Here is a 22,900-nt window from a genome sequence, read left to right on the forward strand (position 1 = left end):
TATGGTTGCTAAATTTGCTGATGACACAAAAATAGGGAGGAAACTAGTTGTGAAGAGGGCATAAGGAGGCTACACATATTGATAGGTTAAGTGAGTGGGCAAATACTGTATAATAGGGGAAAATGTGAAATTGTCCATTTTGTCTGGAAGAATAAATAAGAAGCATATTATCTAAATGGTAAGAGATTGCAGAGCTCTGAGACGCAGAGGGATCTGGGTGTCCTCATGCATGAATTGCAAAAGGTTAGTATGCAGGTTCAGCAAGTAATTAGGAAAGCAAATAGAATATTATCATTTATTGCGGGGGAAATTGAATACAAAGGTAGGGAGGTTATGCTTCAGTTATGCAGGACATTGGTGAGACCACATCTGGAGTACTGTGTACATTATTGGTCTCCTTATTTAAGAAAGGATGTAAATGCAGTTGGAAGCAGTTCAAAGAAGGTTTACTCGACTAATACCTGGAATGGGCGGGTTGTCTTATGAGGAAAGGTTGGACAGGCTAGGATTTCTTCTGGAATTTAGGAGAGTAAGAGGTGACTTGATTGAAACATATAAGATCCTGAGGGGTCTTGACAGGGTGGATGTTGAAAGAATGTTTCCCATTGTGGGAGAATCTACAACTAGGGGTCACTATTTAAAAATAAGGGGTCGCCCATTTAAGACGAAGATGAGGAGAATTTTCTTCTCTCAAAGGATCATGAATCTTTTTCTCTGAGGGTTTAGTCTTTAGAACTCTCTTCCTCAAAAGGCAGAGTCTTTAAATATTTTGAAGGCAGAGGTAGATAGATTCTTGATGAGCAAGGGGGTGGAAAGTTATCGGGGGTAGGCGGGAATGTGGAGTCAAGGTTACAAGCAGATCAGCTATGATCTTGTTGAATGGTGGAGCAGGCTCAGGGGGCCTGCTGCTGCTCCTAATTCTTATGTTCGTATGATTAAGGAGATAGTTTGCTGTCCCGGATGACTGGCCAACCTTGTGCTTTGATCAATTTCAGGAGTAAAAATGTTTTGATTTGAACGGTGTGGAAAACCTTAACAGGACGCATTGCGATAGGGCCTGCACCAGGACATTTTGGGCTGCTATTTCACTTTCAGTGGTGTTTCAAATGGAGCAATGAAAATCTCCCTTTGCTTTTTTTCAGTTTCGAGTAAAATTAGTTGGAACAGTCTTGTTCCAGTGAAGATCAATCTATAGTACAGACACAATGAGAGAGTTGATTAGGATAATCTTTCTTTACAACGAAGCTAATTTTGAATCAGGGATGGACTTAACCAAAATGAATGTAAGGAAATAGCAGTAATGAGGACAATAACGGCACTAAAGAGTGACAAGTTCCCCAGGACCAGATGGTTTCCATCCCAGGGTTTTGAAGGAAGTAGATAAGAATATTGCAGATGTCCTACCTATAATCTGCCAAAGTTTTTTCAATTCGCGAACGATTCCTTTAAATTACAAAATTGTGCATGTCGCTCCACAGTTTGAGAAACCAGGGAATTATATGCCAGTCAGCCTGACATTAAAGGGAATCCAAAAGTCTTCTATTGGCATATAAATAGTAAAACAATAGTAAGAGGATTGGTGGGACCAAAAAGGGGACCTAAGCATGAAGGCCGAAGGCATAGCTGAGGTACTAAATCAGTACATTGCATAGAACCGTAGAAACGTACGGCACAGAAGGAGGCCATTCAGCCCATCGTGTCTGTGCCGGCTGAAAAAAAACTAGCCGCCCAATCTAATCCCAGCTTCAAGTTCGTGGTCCGTAGCCTTGCAGGTTACAGCCCTTCAGGTGCATGTCCAGGTACCTTTTAAATGAGTTTAGGATCTCGTCGACCAGTGTCTCCCGGTCCTCCCTTTTGCCAACATGACAGACGATGCCTGAAACATACAGGCCCTCGACCTGCAGCTGTCCCAGGGCCCTGTCCACACTGGCCTGCTTGCGGCTGCTGATCATTAACTGTGCCCCGTCCCGGGCCAGGCACGGGGCGATGGCCTGCCCAGTGTCCTAGGTGTGTCTTTATGAAGGAAGAAGATGCTGCTGAAGTCATAGATAAAGGCGAGGTAGCTGAGACACTGGTTGGGCTATAAAGTAATAAAGACTGGCTATTCTTAAAGTTGATAAATCACCGGGACTGGATGAGATGCACCCGAGGATACTGAGGGAAGTTAAGGGAGGAAATTGCAGAGGCACTGGCCATATTCTTCCAAACTTCCTTAGATGGTGGTGCCAGGTGATGCCAGAGGACTGGAGAACTGCAAATGTTACACCCTTGTTCAAAAAAGGTGTCATGATAAACCCAGCAATTAGAGGCCAGTCTGTTTAACCTCGGTGGTGGGAAAGCTTTTAGAAATGATAATCTGGGACATAAGGAAAGCAGGACTGGTTTGTTAAAGGCAAATCATGTTTAACTAATTTGATTAAGTTTTATGATGAGGTAACAGAAAGGGTTGATAAGGGTAATTGTGGTTTACTTGGACATCCAAAGGTATTTGGTAAAGGGTAGGTACTGTAATTGACAGGATGTGACTCATGGTACCCAACAAGGATCTGTGTTGAGACCTCTTGTATTCACCATATTTATAACGACTTTGATGATGGGATAGAAAGAAACATATCCAACTTTACTGATGACTCAAAGATAGGTAACATTGACGTCTGTGTAGATGGAAGCATAAAATTACAAAAGAAATTAATTAATAACCGTAGAAAATGGATTTTAATGTAGGCAAATGTAAGATCATCCATTTTGGACCTAAAAAGGATAGAACAGGGTACTTTCTAAACAGTGAAAAGGTAGAAGCTGTGGAGGCCCAAAGAAACTTGAAAGTCCAGGTATAAAGATTAAAAGATCATAAACAGGTTAAGAAAAGAATCAAAAAGGCTAATAGACTGCTGGCCTTTATATCTAGAGAATTATAATACAAGGGGGTAGAAGTCATGCTTCATCTGTACAAATCCCTGGTTAGACCACACCTGGAGTACTTTGGAGCAGTTCTGGGAACACACCTTAGAAGGATATATCGGCCTTGGAAGGAGTGCAGCGTAGATTTATTCGAATGATACTCGGACCCCAAAGGTTAAATTTGGTTGAGAGATGACAGAAATCAGTGTTTTGTTCCCTAGAATTTAGAAGGTTAATGGACGATTTGATCAAAGTTTTCAAGATATTAAAGGGAACAGATTGGGTAGATAGAAGGAAACTATTTCTGCTGGTTGGAGAGTCAAGGCCTGGAGGACATAGTCTAAAATTTAGAGCCAGGCTTTTCAGGAGTGAACTTAGGAAATAATTCTATGTGCAAATGGTGGTAGTAGTTTGGACTGCTCTTCTGCGAATGACAGTTGATACTTGGTTAATTAATTTTAAATCAGTGGTTGACAAATTTTTGTTAACCAAAGGTATTAAGGGATACGGGACTAAGGCACAGATATGGAGTTAGGTCACAGATCAACTATGACCTCATTAAATGGTGGAACAGGTTCGAGGGGCTAAATGGCCTCCTCCTGTTCCTATGTTATATGCGCACTCTCTTTCCCCTCACCCGACTTTGAATGATGACTATGCAGATTGAACTGCTTCAAAGAATGAAGATGACTAGTACCTATAGTAGTTTGATACATTTAATGCAAAGAGTATAGGCTAAATATTCCAATAGTTTCTTCAGATAAATTTACCAGATTCTACACTGACCTTTCATCTGTCCAGATTGTGTTCGAACCCAGCCTGGACTGATGAGTAAAATCTTCCATTCAAATTCGAGATGACTCAGTGAGACAACCAAGGCACGATACAGAAAGTAGGAAAAAAAAGTAGGAAAAAAAACACGCTCTTGCAGTAGAGTGGGTGCTTTTCTCATGTTGGAGTTAAGGCACGTTGTCAGGGCAAAATATAAGGCACTTCATTCTGCACCTGGCTATCTTGTGCATGAACTTGGAGTGCCCAAAAAAGAATATTCCATTTTCCCAGCACTGGAATCCCTTACCTTGGTGAGGATAAATTTCACCAAACTGACAAAGTGTCAGAACTAAAGATAGCATCTAAAGCATTTTCTCCTCTTGGCTCTGGTCCATAACTCAGTTTTAAAATACTGTGTAACCTAAGAAGTCATAAAACTCTGGGGAGTGGAAGGACAGTAATTTAAGTAGCTGTATAACAAATAAAAGGGAGTATGAGTCTTTATAATGTTGATTTCCCCACCCATGCCATCCACCCCTTGTTTTCACATGGGAAATATACCACTTTTTTAACACCAATTTTCAATCTGTCATAATTATGAAGCATTAAAGCTAAAAGTATAAATCCCTTTTGAATAATGCTCATTGAAACACACCAAACGCATGATCATACTAAGATGTCTGCTTGAAACATATCCATTTCTGGCAGCTAAACTTTTGAGATCAGCTTCATATTTCTTTGTGACTGGAGCCAATATTGGTTATGAGCTGCATACAGTGAAAGATTAAGTTTTCATTGACTGGGAAGGACTTACACAACATAGTATTATGCTCCATTCATCTATATGATAGTTGAATTAGGATGTTGTAGACACTTTCATAAGCACCATGTTACACCATATTATGTTCATGGCATGATAATTCCAGTGTAGAACTACTCCATGTAAAACAGCTCCCACTCTATTGCCTCTAAGATCTATCTAAGTAAGTGAGATAGTATTCTGTTGATTGCAGAAAACAGCTGGACCTGATCTTCTTCTTATTCTTTGGTCTCCTTGTCTCGAGAGACAATGGGTAAGCGCCTGGAGGTGGTCATTGGTTTGTGAAGCAGCGCCTGGAGTGGCTATAAAGGCCAATTCTAGAATGACAGGCTCTTCCACAGGTGCTGCAGATAAAATTGATTGTCAGGGCTGTTACACAGTTGGCACTCTCCTTGCGCTTCTGTCTTTTTTCCTGCCAACTGCTAAGTCTCTTCGACTCGCCACATTTTAGCCCCGCCTTTATGGCTGCCCGCAAGCTCTGGCGATCGCTGGCAACTGACTCCCACGACTTGTGATCAATGTCACAGGACTTCATGTCGCGTTTGCAGACGTCTTTAAAGCGGAGACATGGACGGCCGGTGGGTCTGATACCAGTGACGAGCTCGCTGTACAATGTGTCCTTGGGGATCCTGCCATCTTCCATGCGGCTCACATGGCCAAGCCATCTCAAGCGCCGCCGGCTCAGTAGGGTGTATATGCTGGGGATGTTGGCCGCCTCGAGGACTTCTGTGTTGGAGATACGGTCCTGCCACCTGATGCGAAGGATTCTGCAGAGGCAGCGAAGATGGAATGAATTGAGACGTCACTCTTGGCTGACATACGTTGTCCAGGCCTCGCTGCCGTAGAGCAAGGTACTGAGGACACAGGCTTGATACACTCGGACTTTTTTTTTTATTCATTCATGGGATGTGGGCAACGCTGGCCAGGCCAGCATTTATTGCCCATCCCTAATTGCCCTTGAGAAGGCGGTGGTGAGCTGCCTTCTTGAACCGCTGCCGTCCATTTGGGGTAGGTATACCCACAGTGCTGTTAGGAAGGGAGTTCCAGGATTTTAACCCAGCGACAGTGAAGGAACGGTGATATAGTTCCAAGTCAAGATGGTGTGTGACTTGCAAAGGGGAACTTGCAGGTGGTGGTGTTCCCATGCATTTGCTGCCCTTGTCCTTCTAGTTGGTAGAGGTCACGGGTTTGGAAGGTGACTTTTGTGTTCCATGTCAGTGCGCCATTTCCCCACACTCTGTTGGCCAGATTGGACAGAGCAGTGGAAACCTTTCCCATGCGCTTGTTGATTTCTGCATCGAGAGACAGGTTACCTGATACAGTGTTATATATTCTATACTTACTGCCATATCTTCTATTTGTCTGAAAGATGAACTTAGTGTACTCCATTTTCTCTGGGCCTGGGAATCCAATGAAAGATGATGCACATGTACATAGCTGCACATTTGCAGCGATGCTTTAGAATTTTGAAGCTCAAATAAAGCAGTTCGGTTGTGTATGGTGACTCTAAATGTGTGACGTAAACCAAGGCCCCATCTGCCCTCTCAGGTGGATGTAAAATATCCCATCACGCTATTTCAATGAAGTGCAGGGGAGTTATCCCCGGTGTTCCCGCCAATATTTATCTCCCAGCCAACATCACAAAAACAGATTATCTAGTCATTATCTCATTGCTGTTTGTGAGAGATTGTTGTGTGCAAATTGGCTGATATGTTTCCTACATTAGAACAGTGACTATTACACTTCAAAAGTTCTTAATTGACTTTGAAGTGCTTTGGGAACGTCTTTTGGTGATGAAAAGTGCTATGTAAGTGCAAGTCTTTCTGTCTTTCTCTAGTGGATCAATAGACCTTAGGAAATTTTTAATGCATCTCACTTGTTAACAAAGCAGTAAAAGTTAAATATTCCACAATGAAGTGGTTAAACAGTGTAGTCACTAGCACATTTGTACAGTGTAACAGATATCTGGAATTATTCAGGCAATTGCAGAGTATGTTAGGAATTTCCCTTATTGCTTTACTCTGATTTCATGAACAACAATGTGCGACACATAACTGACTCTAATTTTGGATGATGGCATTGGGCGTTGAGCTCATTTCCTGAATAATTAACTGCTTGGTTGAAAAGAAAAATAGATTTTTATTTCTAAATATTCGCTAATAGTTGAGTTTAAAATAATGAATAATGGGAATTAGATGATTGCGGTTATCAAATGGCATTCACAATATTGCGCACTAAGCTTAAGCTGCAGTTCAGCTCAGAATGTTTGATTCAAAATATAATCTATTGTATTTACTCTTTGCTGACTTTTAGTTGATTAGAATACTTTAGTGTGTAAAATTACCCACTTTCTCATCCTGCCATTACTCTGATTGTATTAACACATTTTGCAAAAATGTATTTTCTTAACATTTACAGCTTTTTAGAAATGTAACTTATTGTTTTCTTTTCCTCTTCTACTGTGCGGGCCAGAAGACAAACCCGGTGATGTCTTTGTCCTTTGCAATCGGAATAAAGTAGGCTTTATGCATCTGTTCCAAATGCCGCAGAAGTCAAATCACCTTACGTTTGAAATAAAAGCAAAAATGCTGGAAATGCTAGCAGGTCTGTAGTATCTGTGGAGAGAGAGACAGAATCAACATTTCAGGTCTGTGAACTTTTATTAGAACTGAGAAAAGTTAGAAAGATAATAGGTTTTGAGCAGTTGGAAGTGGGGAAGAAGAACAAAAGGGAAGGACTGTGATAGGGTGGAAGGCAGGAGAGATTAGATGACAAAATATTGTCTGGTGAAAAGCCAAAGGGAGTGATAATGGGATAGGTAAAGAATCAAAAGATGTGACTAGAGGAGATCTGAATGGCAGGATAGCAGCCGTCTGAAAATAAAGTAAAGGAATTAAGAAAGAAACCAGTGGAAAAAAAAACTAAGCAAACATGAAACAAAATGGGGGCAGAAGGCTGAAAAGTGCCCACTCAACAGATGAGGTGCTTTTCCTCGAGCTTGCATTGAGCTTCATTGGAACAGTGCAGCAGGCCAAGGACAGAAAGGTCAGAGTGGGAGCAAGGTAGAGAATTAAAATGACAGGCTGCTGGGCCGTCACCCAGTCTGTTTTTGGTCTCTCCAGTGTAGAGGAGACCACATCGTGAGCAGTGAATACAGTCTACATAAATTGAAAGAAGTACAAGTAAATCCGATATATTTCACGTATGTCTGCTCTCACCCCTTCTTGGACGGTGAGAAGGGAGGAGGTAAAAGAGCATGTGTTGCACCGCCTGCGTTTGCATGGAAAGGTGCTGTAGAAAAGGGGAGGGGGTGTTGAGGTAAATAAGGAGTGGACCAGGGTGTCACAGAGGGAAAGGTCCCTTTGGAACTCTGGGAGGGGAGGGGAAGATATGTTTGGTGGCGGCATCACGCTGGAGGTGGCAGAAATGGTGGAGAATGATCCATTGAATACAGAGGCTGGTGGGGTGGAAGGTGAGGGCAAGGGGAACCCTACCATGGTTCTGGCATGGAGGGGAAGGGGTGAGAGCAGACAAACGTGAAATATGTCGGATGTGGTCAAGGGCCCTGTCAGCTACGGTGGGGGGGAGTCCTTGGTTGAGGAAAAAGGAAGACGTATCGGAAGCGCTATTATGGAAGGTTGCATCGTCCAAGCAGTTGCAACGGGGGGGGGGAGAAACTTGGGAGAATGGAATAGAGTCCTTACAGGAAGTGGGACGTGAGCAAGTGTAGTCAAGGTAGCTGTGGGAGTCTGTGGGCTTACGATGATAGCATATTCCCAGAAATGGAGACAGGGAAGTTGAGGAAGATGCAGAGATGTGAAGGTGAGAGAAGGGTGGAAATTGAAAACAAAGTCAATGTAATTTTCCAGTTCAGGGCGAGAGCAGGAAACGACACTGATACAGTCATCAACATACCAGAAAAAGAGGTGAGGGAGGCAGTCTGAGTAGGACTTGAACAAAGAATGTTCCACACATCCCACAACATGGCAGGCATAGCTGGACCCATGTGGGTATCCATATCAGCTCCTTTTATTTGGAGGAAGTGAGTGGAGTTGAAGAAGTTGATCATTATAAGAACAAGTTCAGCTGGGCAGAGGAGGGTGGTGGTTAATGGGGATTGGTTGGGCATCTGCTCAAGGAAGAAGTGCATCAGGAAGCTGGGAACTATTGAAGTAACAGAGGGCATTGGAAGAGTCATGGATGTAAGTGGGAAGAGACTGGACCAGGGGGGTAAAATAAAATGAAGATAGGCAGAAATTAGTTCAGTGGGGCAGGAACAGACTGAAACAATGTGTCTACCAAGGCAGTCCTGTTTGTGGATTTTGGGAAGGAGGTAGAAGCGGCTGTATGGGGTTGGGGGACTATGAGGTTAGAGATTGTGGACAGACGATCTTCAGAGAAGATGAGATCGGTAACAGTCCTGGAAACAATGGCTTGATGTTTGGTGGTGGTGTCATGGTCCTAGAGGAGGTAGGAGGAAGTGTCAGAGCTAAAATAAAAACAAGAAATGCTGGAAATACTCAGCAGGTCTGGCAGCATCTGTGGAGAGAGAAGAGTTAACGTTTCAGGTCAGTGACCCTTCTTCAGAACGAGCAGATACTAGACATTTCCATTCCGTATTTTACGGGTCCCTGGGCTTTAATTGTTCCGAGGTGGGACTTCCACCCAATTGAGGGAGGAAGTCCCGGCTCATTGAACTGCCAGCCAATCAGCAGGCTGGCAACTCTTAGTCCCAGCAGCGCCACCGAGTGCGGTGGCCACTGCTAGGACTGCAGCCCAGCTGACCAGATGGAGCCAGGAGCGAAACTAAGTTGGGTATGCCTCACCAGGGAGATCGGTCCTTCCCTGGTGAGGCTGGAGTGGTCGTTTGGGGGGAGGGGGTGCGTCTTGGGTCCCGGGGGTGGATTGGGAGGCAGGGGCAGCCCTCAATCAGGCACCTTGTGCCCTACTTCCATGCACCCCCCCCCCCCACCCCCGGCGCATGGAAAGGCCGGCAGCTATCGCTGGGCGGCTTTTCACGTCCCCAGCATGCCTGCTTGCCATGGGTAAAATACCCATGGAGGCGGGCGAGGGTCATTAAGTGGCCACTTAAAGGTCTTGATTTCCCTTGGGCAGGCAGACCGTTTTCCCCCCGGCCCGACCACCATAAAGTTGACCGGAGGCGGGAGCGGGGCGGGTAGGCCTCCAGGAGGCCCCTGCTCAATTTCACGCCACCCCCATCTGCCCCCACGCCACCATCCGACCTGCTGGGGTGGTGTAAAATTCAGTCCATTACCTTGTGTTCTTCTTCCCACACTAGCCCTTTTCACGTGCTCACAACCTATTACCTTTCTAACCTTTCTCAGTTCTGATGAAAGGTCACATACCGGGGAGGCAATAGTGTAATGGTAATGTCACTAGACTAGTAATCCAGAGCCCAGGCTAATGCTCTGGAGACATGGGTTCGAATCTCACCATGGTAGATGTTGAATTTTGAATTCAATTAATAAATTTAGAATTGAAAAAGCTAGTCTGTTGGTGGCCATCAAACCATTGTCAATTGTTGTAAAAACCCATCTGGTTCACTAATGTCCTTTAGGGAAGGAAATCTGCTGTCCTTACCTGGTATGGCCTACATGTGATTCCAGACCCACAGCAATGTGGTTGACTCTTAAATGGCCTAGCAAGCCATTCAGTTCGAGAGCAATTAGGGATAAATGCTGGCCAGTGATGTTCACATCCCATGAACGATTTTTTAAAAAGCCTGAAAAGGTAACTCTGGCTGGAATTTTACATTGAGGCGGTCGCCCCGCCCACTAGCTAAAGGCCTGGAAGCCATGCAGCACATTTACGTGGCCCAGGCCCTTAATTGACCCTGGTCAGGACTTCCGTCCCTCTGAGGCAGGAAGTCACGCCTCCCTAAGTTGACGGTCAATCAGAGAGCCAGCAGCCCGTCAATCCCAGCAGTGGCAATTTGTCCTGGTGGCCACTGCTGGGACTGCACCCAGCAAGAAGAGGAACAACGGATGTTGCCCTTTAGGAATGTAAGTGGGGTTTGGGCCTCGCGGGCACAATCTGCTGGGCCCCGGCGAGGGGGTAGGATAGGGGTCCAGGGCAGGGGAATAGTTTCAGCGAGGGTGGCCTGTGCCGATGGAGGGGCCCTCCATGAGGCACATGTGCTCGATCATGTGGGCCCAGCCCACAGGTAGGCAGCCAAATATTACTGAGCAGCCTCCTCACGTGCTGAAGTGCCGGTTTGCCGCTGGTAAGATACCACCGGGGGCAGGTAGGCAATGCAAATGGTGGCCCCTGCCTCCTATTCGATTTACGTGTCGTTACCCCCACCCACCAGCCTGCTGCCGGGGTGGGGATCGTAAAATTTCTGTTTCTCTCTCCAAAGATGCTACCTGACCTGCTGAGTGATTCCAGCATTTTATGTTTTTACTTCAGATGTCCAGCATCCGCAATATTTTGCTTTCCCTTAATTTTGAAGCTTTTTTTTAATGCATGTATGTTCAACTTATGGATGTAGATTATCTTTAAACATAGAAAGAAACAGCACAAAAGGTGGCCATTTGACCCATCATTACATCGGACATACGGCACAGAAACAGGCCATTCAGTCCAACAAGTCCGTGCTGGCTCTTTGAAAGAGCAACCCAGTTACTCCCATTCCAGTGCTCTTTCCTCATATCCATGTATTATTTTTTTCCTCTTCCAAATTCAGTTTTGAAAGTGGCTATTGAATCAGCTTCCACCACCCTTTTCAGACAGTAATTCCCTGATACGGTCCTGCCACCTGATGCCAAGTATTCTCCGGAGGCAGCGAAGATGGAATGAATTGAGACGTCGCTCTTGGCTGACATATGTTGTCCAGGCCTCGCTGCCATAGAGCAAGGTACTGAGGACACAGGCCTGATACACTCGGACTTTTGTGTTCCGTGTCAGTGCGCCATTTTCCCACACTCTCTTGACCAGTCTGGACATAGCAGTGGAAGCCTTACCCATACGCTTATTGATTTCTGCATCTAGAGACAGGTTACTGGTGATAGTTGAGCCTAGGTAGGTGAACTCTTGAACCACTTCCAGAGCATGGTCGCCAATATTGATGGATGGAGCATTTCTGACGTCCTGCCCCATGATGTTCGTTTTCTTGAGGCTGATGGTTAAGCCAAATTCATTGCAGGCAGCCGCAAACCTGTCGATGAGACTCTGCAGACACTCTTCAGTGTGAGATGTTAAAGCAGCATCGTCAGCAAAGAGGAGTTCCCTGATGAGGACTTTCCGTACTTTGGACTTCGCTCTTAGACGGGCAAGGTTGAACAACCTGCCCCCGATCTTGTGTGGAGGAAAATTCCTTCTTCAGAGGACTTGAACGCATTTGAAAGCAGCAGGGAGAAGAAAATCCCAAAAAGTGTGGGTGCGAGAACACAGCCCTGTTTCACGCCACTCAGGATAGGAAAGGGCTCTGATGAGGAGCCACCATGTTGAATTGTGCCTTTCATATTGTCATGGAATGAGGTGATGATACTTAGTAGCTTTGGTGGGCATCCAATCTTTTCTAGTAGTCCGAAGAGACCACGTCTGCTGACGAGGTCAAAGGCTTTGGTGAGATCAATGAAAGCAATGTCCCCAAGGACAGAAGTCCTCGAGGCGGCCAACATCCCCAGCTTGTACACCCTACTGAGTCAGCGGTGCTTGAGATGGCTTGGCTATGTAAGCCGCATGGAAGATGGCAGGATCCCCAAAGACACATTGTACAGCGAGCTCGCCACTAGCATCAGACCCACCGGCCGTCCATGTCTCCGCTTTAAAGACGTCTGCAACCGTGACATGAAATCCTGTAACATTGATCACAAGTCGTGGGAGTCAGTTGCCAGCGTTCGCCAGAGCTGGCGGGCAGCCATAAAGACGGGGCTAAAATGTGGCGAGTCGAAGAGACTTAGTAGTTGGCAGGAAAAAAGACAGAAGCGCAAGGGGAGAGCCAACTGTGCAACAGCCCCGACAAACAAATTTCTCTGCAGCACCTGTGGAAGAGCCCGTCACTCTAGAATTGGCCTTTATAGCCACTCCAGGCGCTGCTTCACAAACCATTGACCACCTCCAGCGGCGTATCCATTGTCTCTCGAGATAAGGAGGCCCAAAAGAAAAGAATTCCCTGATCAGAAGAACTCGCTGTGTAAAATAAAATTCTCTTCATCTCCCTTCGGGGGGGTGGTGGGGGTCCAAGCGCCAGTAATCTAGCTTATATATGCAATTTTCCTTCTCCTGGGTCCCTACAAAAGTGAGTTGACACTTGCCTTTAACGGACCTCTTTGTTTCCTTCACCCATGGAAGTGGTCACTGCATTGTCTGCAATCTGTCAACAATGGCACACAGGGCCCTCTTGATGTCCCAAGGATCTATCACCTGAAATGGACGGGTGCTTTGGACTCTCAGTGGTAGGATCATTTCAAAATGGAGTCAGTCACATCGCCAGTCTTAACTGGATGGTCAGGATACCGACCCATTTTGAGGTTGCTAACGTTTCGTTAACGCCAGGCGAAGGCAGTCAAAACCAACCTCAGTTAGTTTTTGTAATGTAAGGGAGTCTTAATGGGGTAGCTTCATGAGTTTTTTTTGTAAAACTACAACAGTTAATAGCTAGTCCCTGTAACGGCTTTTCAATATAATGGCATTTCCTGAAACTTCACACGACACTGTGTTATACATGTAAGTTTATTGCTTTAAATATAGCCTGTGTAAGGTCCACAGAAATGGATAGTTTGTTCAATAAATTGTAGAGTGTGATAAAACAGAGTAATTTGTACAATTAGGAAATATTTATGGAGAAAGTATTACAAATTCATTGCTCAGCAACAAGTAAACTATTGATTGAAACTTCGTCTAACAATGGTTATACAGTATGTAGTAAGTGATTTACTGTGACCATTACTGTTCTTATAATGCTTGCACTCAATACCACACAGGATGTGTTTCCCATTTTTCAATTTCTTTGAAATCAGTAAAAAAAAACTGTGTGCCTAATAATGTAGATATTTTCAAACAAGGCTGGTTACACATTATGCTTCTCTTTTACCTCTTCTAAGTCATTTTACTCAGAGCAGCTACTGCAAACTCAATTTATTCTATATCTTCCACTATCTTGTTTTAATAAAATGTTAAACTAGAGCCTATTTATTTGTTAATTTCTGGAGTACTTGATATAATAATGCATTGCAAAGAATTACAATACAGTACAGTTTTATCTTTAGATAAATCCCATCTCTGAATTGATGGTTTATGGTTTTCCAGGCTGGTGACCTAAACATTGATTACATAGCTAAGAACTGATCGAGAAAGACGTTGCTGGCTTGAAGACCGAATTTTTCATTCCAACATATACCGTAATGTTGTGCATAGAGCTAGGATAATTGAGATTACTTTGGCAAATTTTAATTTCTATCTTTATCTTCTCAAGTGCTTGCTTTAAACCATTGCTATGAACATGCAGAAACCATGAAGGAAGATGTGTTTTGGTGAACTATTGGGTGGCGAGAACCCACAAAAGTCCTTGGAAGTAGAGGGTTGCTGCAGTTCAGGTCTTTTGCAGTCAAGTTGTCGAACCCTACTTTTTTCGGCATTGAAATACAGCATTGAACTTTGCTAATATTTACAGTGTAAAGTGATAAGTAATCTTCCCCATTTAAAACTGCCTGTTACTCATGATTATTGCATTCTGATGGAAATTTATAGCCAACCTGATTCGAAACCATTCTGATGCATGGTTCTGTGATATTTTGAGACTGATGCCATCATACATCAAAAGATTCATTTTTGAACTTTAATTGTTGGAGGTGGCAAGAGGGTTTGGGATGGAGTGTGGGGGGTGGGGGAGGGGGTGCGGTGGTGGGGAGTGGGGAGGTGGGTGGGCAAGGGGAACCAGCTGATGCAATGAATTGCCCTCAGGGTAAAAGTCTCCTTTTCCTGTCAGATCTGAGCATCCAGAATCAAGCTATTTTGGCAGGAAACAACCTCGTTCCTGGAAATAGGTGTGGGTACACTGCCAACAATTCTGCCTAAAGTTGGCAGCTTGCCCCAGAAATAGCACAAGGATAATTGGTGTCGGAAATGGAGAACATTCGCACCATTGTCATCGCGATGATGATTTTTCAATATTTTGAGCTATGGACAGAGTAAGCAAGAGGATTGAACATGATCTAAGTTTTTTTTTAAATAATGAAGTGTGTCATTAATCTGGATCCTGCAAAACCTAGCGCAGGAGAAGCAAGGGATTATGCAAAATATAATGATTGAAAGTTGAGGATTCACTTCATACTTTGAAGTAGAGACTGATGGGAAACACTCCCAAACCCCCAATCTCTACCACCTGGAAGAACAAGTGCGGCAGGCACATGGAAACACCACCTCCTTCAAGTTCCCCTCAAGTCACATGCCATCCTGACTTGGAAATATATGGAAACATATTGCTGTTCCTTCATCTTCAATGGATCAGAATCCTGGAACACACTACCTAACAGGACAGTGGGAGCACCTTCACCACACGGACTGCAAGAGAGGTTGTGGGAGACAGAACTGGGTGTCAATAGCAGTGGTTCAAGAAGGTGGCTCACAGGGGTGGGTGGTAAATGCTGGCCTTGCCAGCAATGCCCACATACTGTGGATGAATAAAAAGTAAACACTACTGTTTAATATAGGAAAGAATTCAGTTAAAGAATTTAAAAGAAAATTGAATCAGCATTTAGTTGTGCTGAGCAGCCCTGCCAATGGCTTCTCTTCTCAACATTGCACTATATGGCACGGACACGATGGGCCGAAGGGCCTGTTTCTGTGCTGTATAGCTCTATGACTCTATGACCTAGCAAGTCTCCAAAGGATCCATCTTTGGCCCTCTACTCCTTTTATTATATACTACCTCTTGACAGCATTGTCTGCAGAGATTGGGTCAGATTCTAATTGTATGCTATTGACACCCAGTTCTATCTCCCACAACCTCTCTTGACTCCTCCATTCCCTCAGTGTCTTTCATCCAGTCTTGGATGAGCTGCATTTTCATTGATTTAATTGGGAGTACTGAAGGCATAGTCTTCTTCAAGCTCCATAAGTGTGCTACAGATGCAAGTACCCTGATCAGCAATTGTCTCAGGCTGAATCAGTCTGTTTGCAACCTCAACATCCCAGTTGACTTTAATTTTTGTATTCTATCATATCACTTGCCTTGCCTTAGAGAGGTTGTAATGAAGATACACTATATTGATTCCAGGGATGAGAGGGTTGTTTTACAAGGAGGGATTGAGTAGAATGGGCCTATACTCTCTGGAGTTTAAAGAATGAGAGATAATCTCATTGAAACGTAAAATTCTTCGAGGGCTTGACAGGGTAGATGCTGCGAGGTTGTTTCTCCAGGCTGGGGACTTCCAGAACTAGGGGGCATAGACTCAGAGTAAAGGGTCAGCCATTTAGAACTGAGATGAGGAGAAATTGCTTCACTCAGAGAGTTGTATATTCTCCCCTTTTACTTTTTTTTTTAAGAGGGTTGTGGACGCTCAAAACAAATATATTCACGACTGAGATTGATGGATTTTTGGACACTCAAGGAATCAAGGAATCTAGCATTGGGTGGGAAAATGGAGTTGATGTAGATGTTCAACCATGATCTTACTGAATGGCAGAGCAGTCTCAAGGGTCTGTACTGGCCAATTCTGCTCCTCTTTCTTATGTTCTTATCTTATGAACTTGCCACTCCTCTAACTCCTCCAGAGAAGGAAATGCAGTGATTGTGGGAGAATGAAGGGAATTGGGAGAAGCGGGATATCATGAGGTTGGAGGTGGTGGAGTTTTGAGTGAATAGTAATCTTAACTCTGGTGAGGTCATCGAGCTCCAGAGGGGTCTGATTAGGGCTGTATACAACTGAAACATAACTTCCTCCTCTTTGTGTTCCAGCACCCTTGAGAGAAAGGCCAGCATTCCATTAGCCTTTTTGATTGCTTTTTGTACCCGTCTATTAGCTTTAAGTGATTTCTGTACCTGGACATCCAAATATGTTTGCTCCTCTACAATTTCTATTGTCTCGCCATTTAGAAAGCACTTCAGTTTTTCTGTTTTGGGTCCAAAGTGCATGACTAAATACTTTCTCACAAACTCTTTTTGCCATGCTTTTGCCCATTTACTCAATCTGACTGTGTCCCTTTGTAACTTCCCGCTCATATCTACAACACCTACTGTTCCTCCTAACTTAATGTCATCTGCAAACTCTTTGCTTCATCCAAATCATCAATAAATATGGTGAAAACATGAGGCCTCAGAACAGATTCTTTAACAAAACCATGCTTTCTTGCTCTGATCAGCTCAATGCTATTTCAAATGCTCGGACAGTCCTCATGACAGATTTTAGTAGCTTCCCCACAACTGACAGGCCTGTTTCCCTGGTTTTGCTAATTTTTTCTTAATAGTAGGAGTTAACTATACAGCTCCTTGAGCCTCCTGTGCTAGTCAATACAATCATCGCTGATTCTTTCAGTGCATTGTTAATCTTTAATAATGGATTGTAGCATTTGCCTGACAATTGATGACAGGCTAGCTGGTCTGTAGTTACCCATTTTCTCTCTCCCTCCTTCTTGAATGGCTGAGGTACATTTGCTAACTTGCAATCTGCCAGGACCTTGCTAGAATCTAGTAAATGTTGGAAAATCATAACCGGCACATCCACTATCTCTTTTACAACCCGAGGATGTAGGTCATCAAGTCGTGGGGATTTGCTGGATTTTAGTTCCTTAAATTTCTCCAATACTTTTTTCTGCTGATATTAATTGCCTTAAGTTCCTTACTCTAATTAGCCTCTTGGTTACCTGCCATTTCTAGTATATAATTTGTCTCTTCCACTGTGACGACAGATACTAAATATTGGTTCAGCATCTCTGCCATTTTGTCATTCCCCATGATAATTTCTCCTGTCTCTGCCTCTAAGCAACCACTATTTACTTCAGCTACTCTCCTTTTTGGATACTTTTAAAAGTTTTTATCTGTTTTTATATTCCTGGCTAGTTTACTCATTCATTCCAATGTTTTCTTTTTTATCAGCTTTTTGGTGGCCCTTTGCTGGTTTCTAAAACACCCCCAATTCTTTGCCATATTATAATATTTTAATCTAATACTACCCTTAGCTTCCTCAGTAAGCCATGGATGGATCTTTCTTGCTGAGTTTTTGTTTTCTAACAGAAGATATTTTTGTTGAAGATTTTGAATTTTTTCTTTAAATGTTTTCCACTTTTCATTTACTGCCATACCTTTTAGTCTATTTACCCATTCAACCTTAGCCAGCTCTCCCCTCATACCTGTGAAATTAGTTTTATTTAAGTTTAAGATTCTTGTTTGGGACTGGAGTATGTCACTTTCAAATTTAATATGGAATTCAATTTTATTATGATCACTTTTTCCTAGTGGATCTTTTACTATGAAATTACTAATTAATACAACCTCATTGCGCAATACTAGATTTAGAATAGCTCCATAATGTATTGTTCCCGGAAAGCATTCTACTAACTCATCTTCCAGACCACCTCTGCCAATTTGATCAGTTAGTCTATATGAAGATTAAAGTCCCAAACAATTATTACATTGCCTTTGTTACAGGTTCCAATTATTTCTTGCTGAAAGCTCTGTCCAACGGTATAACTACTTTTCGGGGGCCTATAAACTACTCCCACCAGCATTTTCTGACCCTCGTTATTCCTAATTTCCACCTATGCTGATTCAACTTCCTGATCTTCTGAGCCAAGATTCTTTCTCAGCACTGTCTTTATGTTGTCCTTTACCATCAGGGCTGCTCCTCCTCCTTTTCCATTCTGTCTGTCTTTTTGAAACGTTGTGTACCCTGCAATATTTATTTCCCAACCTTGATCACCTTGTAACTATGTCTCTATAATGGCGATTACATCGAAACCATTTATCTCAGCTTGTGCCTTCAGTTTATCTATCTTATTGCAAATGTTTCACGCATTCAGATAAAGAGCCTTTAATTAAATTTTTCTACTGCTGCCTGCTTGGACCTTATTCGTTGATGCACTATTACCATTAAACTCTCTGCCCTTCCTGTCCTACTCTGCTTGTCTTAACCCACAGCGGTAGTTACATTGTCTTGACTTTTCTCTTTAGATTTCTAAATCTCTTTTCACCTGAACCCTCCCCAGCCTTATAGTTTAAAGCTCTATCCAGAGCCTTAATTATACGATTTGCGCCATTCCATAATAATGGATTGCACAATCGCCAGCAAAGAGGAGTTCCTTGATGAGGACCTTGCTTACTTTGGTCTTTGCTCTAAGACGGGCAAGGTTGAACAACCTGCCATCTGATCTTGTGTGGAGGAAAATTCCTTCTTAAGACTTGAACGCATGTGAGAGCAGCAAAAGAGGGAACTCCTCTTTGCTGACGTTGCTGCATTAACATCCCATACAGAAGAGTGTCTGCAGAGACTCATCGACAAGATTCCGGCTGCCTGCAATGAATTTGGTCTAAACATTAGCCTCAAGAAAACGAACATCATGGGACAGGACGTCAGAAATGATCCATCCATCAATATCGGCGACCGCGCTCTGGAATTGGTTCAAGAGTTCACCTACCTAGGCTCAATTATCACCAGTAACCTGTCTTGATGCAGAAATCAACAAGCGCTTGGGAAAGGAGTCTGCTGCTATGTCCAGACTGGCCAAGAGGGAGTGGGAAAACGGCGCACTGACACGGAACACAAAAGTCCAAGTGTATCAAGCCTGTGACCTCAGTACCTTGCTCTACGGCAGCGAGGCCTGGATAACGTACGTCAGCCAAGAGCGACGTCTCAACTCATTCCATCTTCGCTGTGTCCGGAGAATCCTTGGCATCAAGTGGCAGGACTGTATCTCCAACGCAGAGGTATTCGAGGCAGCCAACATCCCCAGCTTATATACCCTACTGAGCCAGGGGCACTCGAGATGGCTTGGCCATGTGAGCCGCATGGAAGAAGGCAGGATCCCCAAGGACGCATTGTACAGCGAGTGTGTCACTGGTATCAGACCCAGCGGCCGTCCCTGTCTTCACTTTAAAGACGTCTGCAAAGGCGACATGAAGTCCTGTGACATTGATCACAAGTTGTGGGAGTCAGTTGCCAGTGATCGCCAGAGCTGGCGGACAGCCATAAAGACGGGGATAAAGAGTGGCGTGTCGAAGTTGGCAGTTGGCAGGAAAAAAGACAGAAGCACAAGGGAAGAGCCAACTGTGTAACATCCCTGACAACCAATTTTATCTGCAGCGCCTGTGGAAGAGTTTGTCACTCTAGAATTGGCCTTTATAGCCACTGCAGGCGCTGCTTCACAAACCACTGACCACCTCTAGGCGCTTACCCATTGTCTATTGAGACAAGGAGGCCAAAGAATAACAGTGGAATGGCATAAGCAAATTCCAATCTATCAGCCAAATTTCCAAAGCAGGAGAGCTTTGAAAGATTATTACTGATGCTTCTGCAATTTTCTCTACTTCTTTTAATGACCTGGGGTGGTAATCATCAAGCCCTGGAGAATTATCTCTTTTAAGTTCTATTATTTTTCACTGTTACCATTTTTAAGACTTATCCAGAAAGTTCCTTATAAAGTTTAGTTTCCATCATTTCTGGTATTTTATCCTTTTCCTCTATTGCAGAAGGCCCAACTATCTTCAGCTGCTTCATCAATGACCTTCCTTCAATCATAAGGTCAGAAGTGGGGATGTTCGCAGATGATTGCACAATGTTCAACACCATTCGTGACTCCTCAGATACTGAAGCAGTCCCTGTAGAAATGCAGCAAGACCTGGACAATATCCAGGCTTGGGCTGATAAGTGGCAAGTAACATTCGCGCCACACAAGTGCCAGGCAATGACCATCTCCAACACGAGAGAATCTAACCATCTCCCCTTGACATTCAACATCATTATCATCACTGAATCCCCCACTATCAACATCCTAGGGGCTACCATTGACCAGAATCTGAACTGGAGTAGCCATATAAATACCGTGGCTACAAGAGCAGGTCAGAGGCTAGGAATCCTGAGGCGAGTAACTCACCACCTGACTCCCCAAAGCCTGTCCACCATCTACAAGGCACAAGTCAGGAGTCTGATGGAATACTCTCCACTTGCCTGGATGGGTGCAGCTCCAACAACACTCAAGAAGCTCAACACCATCCAGGACAAAGCAGCCCGCTTGATTGGCACCCCATCTACAAACATTCACTCCCTCCACCACCGACGCACAGTGGCAACAGTGTGTACCATCTACCAGATGCACTGCAGCAATGCACCAAGGCTCCTTAGACAGCACCTTCCAAACCCGTGACCTCTACCAACTAGAAGGACAAGGGCAGCTAATACATGGGAACACCACCACCTGCAAGTTCCCCTCCAAGTCACACACCATCCTGACTCGGAACTATATCGCCGTTCCTTCACTGTCGCTGGGTCAAAATCCTGGAACTCCCTTCCTAACAGCACTGTGGGTGTACCTACCCCGCATGGACTGCAGCAGTTCAAGAAGGCAGGTCACCACCACTTTCTCAAGGGCAATTAGGGATGGGCAATAAATGCTGGCCTGGCCAGCATCGCCCACATCCCATGAATGAATAAAAAAAAAGAAATAGATACAATGTACGTATTTAATATATCTGCCATCATCTTGTTGTCTATTGCAGTATCACCTGCTTCTGTCTTTAGTGGGTAAACATCTCCCTTAGCCACTCTCGTACTCTTGATATCTTTGTAAATACTTTGAATTGCAAGTATTTTTCATATTCCCTTTTAGCAGCTCTTAATGGACAGAATCTTTTACTAATCGATCATTTTCAGGCATCAAGATGGTTTTTGGGTCCCAACCCTGGCAACGTATTGGGAGTGTTGGGCACTGCTAAAGCGGATAGGAGACTATGAGGATGCCTCAAAATGGAGGCATCCTCAGAAGCATGAATGAAATGCCGAAAGCACAGAGGACTGAGGTTTGTTGGGACATCAGAGCAGAGGGGAAACCCTTCCGGCAGTTTGGTGTCAGTTGCGGGTGTTGCCATTCAATGCCGTGACTCTGTCATTGGGGCATTGAGCCTCTGACTTTGACAGCCCCTTGACCTGCTGAGCTCGCAATTCAGAAGGAGTCTGCTCCAATGCTTGGAAGATCCCAGCGGAGCCCCTATGGTTCTCCTCCGTTGGGCACTGAATTGGACTAATTGGCTACCTGCTGCTGTCAGATGGCTAGCCAGTGCCACGTTGACCCTGCCTCTGGCAAGATTGCCCAGAGGCAGGAACTTGTCCTGGTGCCGACCGACACCCTGATCTCCAATTTCACTCCCAGTCCCGCATTCAAACCTGCGTCCTTGGGACCGGGAATATTCCATCCAATATTTTCTTTGTGTCCATTTGTTTTCTGTATTTCTCCTAAACCACTAGATTATCACTTCTCCTGGCACTTGTGTAAGCCAGTTCCTTCATACCTCATATGTTGACCACGATTGCCTTATGCTATACGTGGGAGTTCTGCTCTTTAGGGTTTTGTATTGGTCTTGTACTAAGTACTACTTCCAATATCTCCATTGCTTTTCTATAGGCTTCTGTTTACCAGTAATAGTCAAGACATTTTAATGGGTTCAGCTTACATTTCATTGGAGTTTTTGAAAGGTTGAAGGATAGTAGATTGCACTTTCTCAAGGACAATTGGGGATTGGCAATAAATGCTTGCCTTGCCAGTGACGCCCACATCCCAAACTCGAATCAAAAAAATTGTGGAATAGAATTTCTACAGCAGGTTGTTATCTGGTATGCACTCCCTTTAAGGATGGTGGAAGCAGATTCATTCGTAACTTTTGAAAGGGAATTGGATATATACTTGAGGGAAAAGGAAAGTGCAACGTTGTAGGTAAAGAGCAGGGGAGTGGCACTAATTGGATAATTCTTTCAATGAACTGGCAGTGGCGCAATTGACCGAATGGCGGCCTCTGTGCTGCATACTTCTGTGATTCTCCTGATCTCCCAATGTAACTTCAGCAGAAACCCTGGAGAAATTGTTTTTCTGGAGTTTCCCCTGATCTTTTGTTGAAATAATAGCAGTAAATTGGGTGAATGCCTGCAAAATGTCTACCTCCGTGTTTCTCTTTATTTTGATGATGAACTGCAGCTGGTTTTGAAAAACTTAAATTTGGTTTTGATTAGAGAAGCCCAAAAAATTGAAGTACTTGGAATTTCAGCTCATTTAAAAATGAAAGTTAAGGTTTGACAGTTCTCAAAAATCCAGTCCTATTATCATAAATATATAGGTCACAAACCACACTGGTCAGAGGACCTTTAGAGATCGTTAACCACTATCCTCAGATGAGAGCAGAATAAAGTCAGTACAGAATTGTCAATTTTGAATCATTTCACTGGTCTGATGCTTAACGAC

General features: G+C 44.0%; 1 protein-coding gene across 10 annotated transcripts in view; it reads left to right on the forward strand.

The window, feature by feature from the left end:
- Positions 1 to 22,900, forward strand: part of LOC137369760 (intermembrane lipid transfer protein VPS13B-like) — a 1,379,747-nt gene that overhangs the window by 859,034 nt on the left and 497,813 nt on the right. The window lies entirely within an intron of this gene.

Source organism: Heterodontus francisci, chromosome 5 (assembly GCF_036365525.1).
Source record: "Heterodontus francisci isolate sHetFra1 chromosome 5, sHetFra1.hap1, whole genome shotgun sequence".
In the NCBI taxonomy this organism is placed as follows: domain Eukaryota; kingdom Metazoa; phylum Chordata; class Chondrichthyes; order Heterodontiformes; family Heterodontidae; genus Heterodontus; species Heterodontus francisci.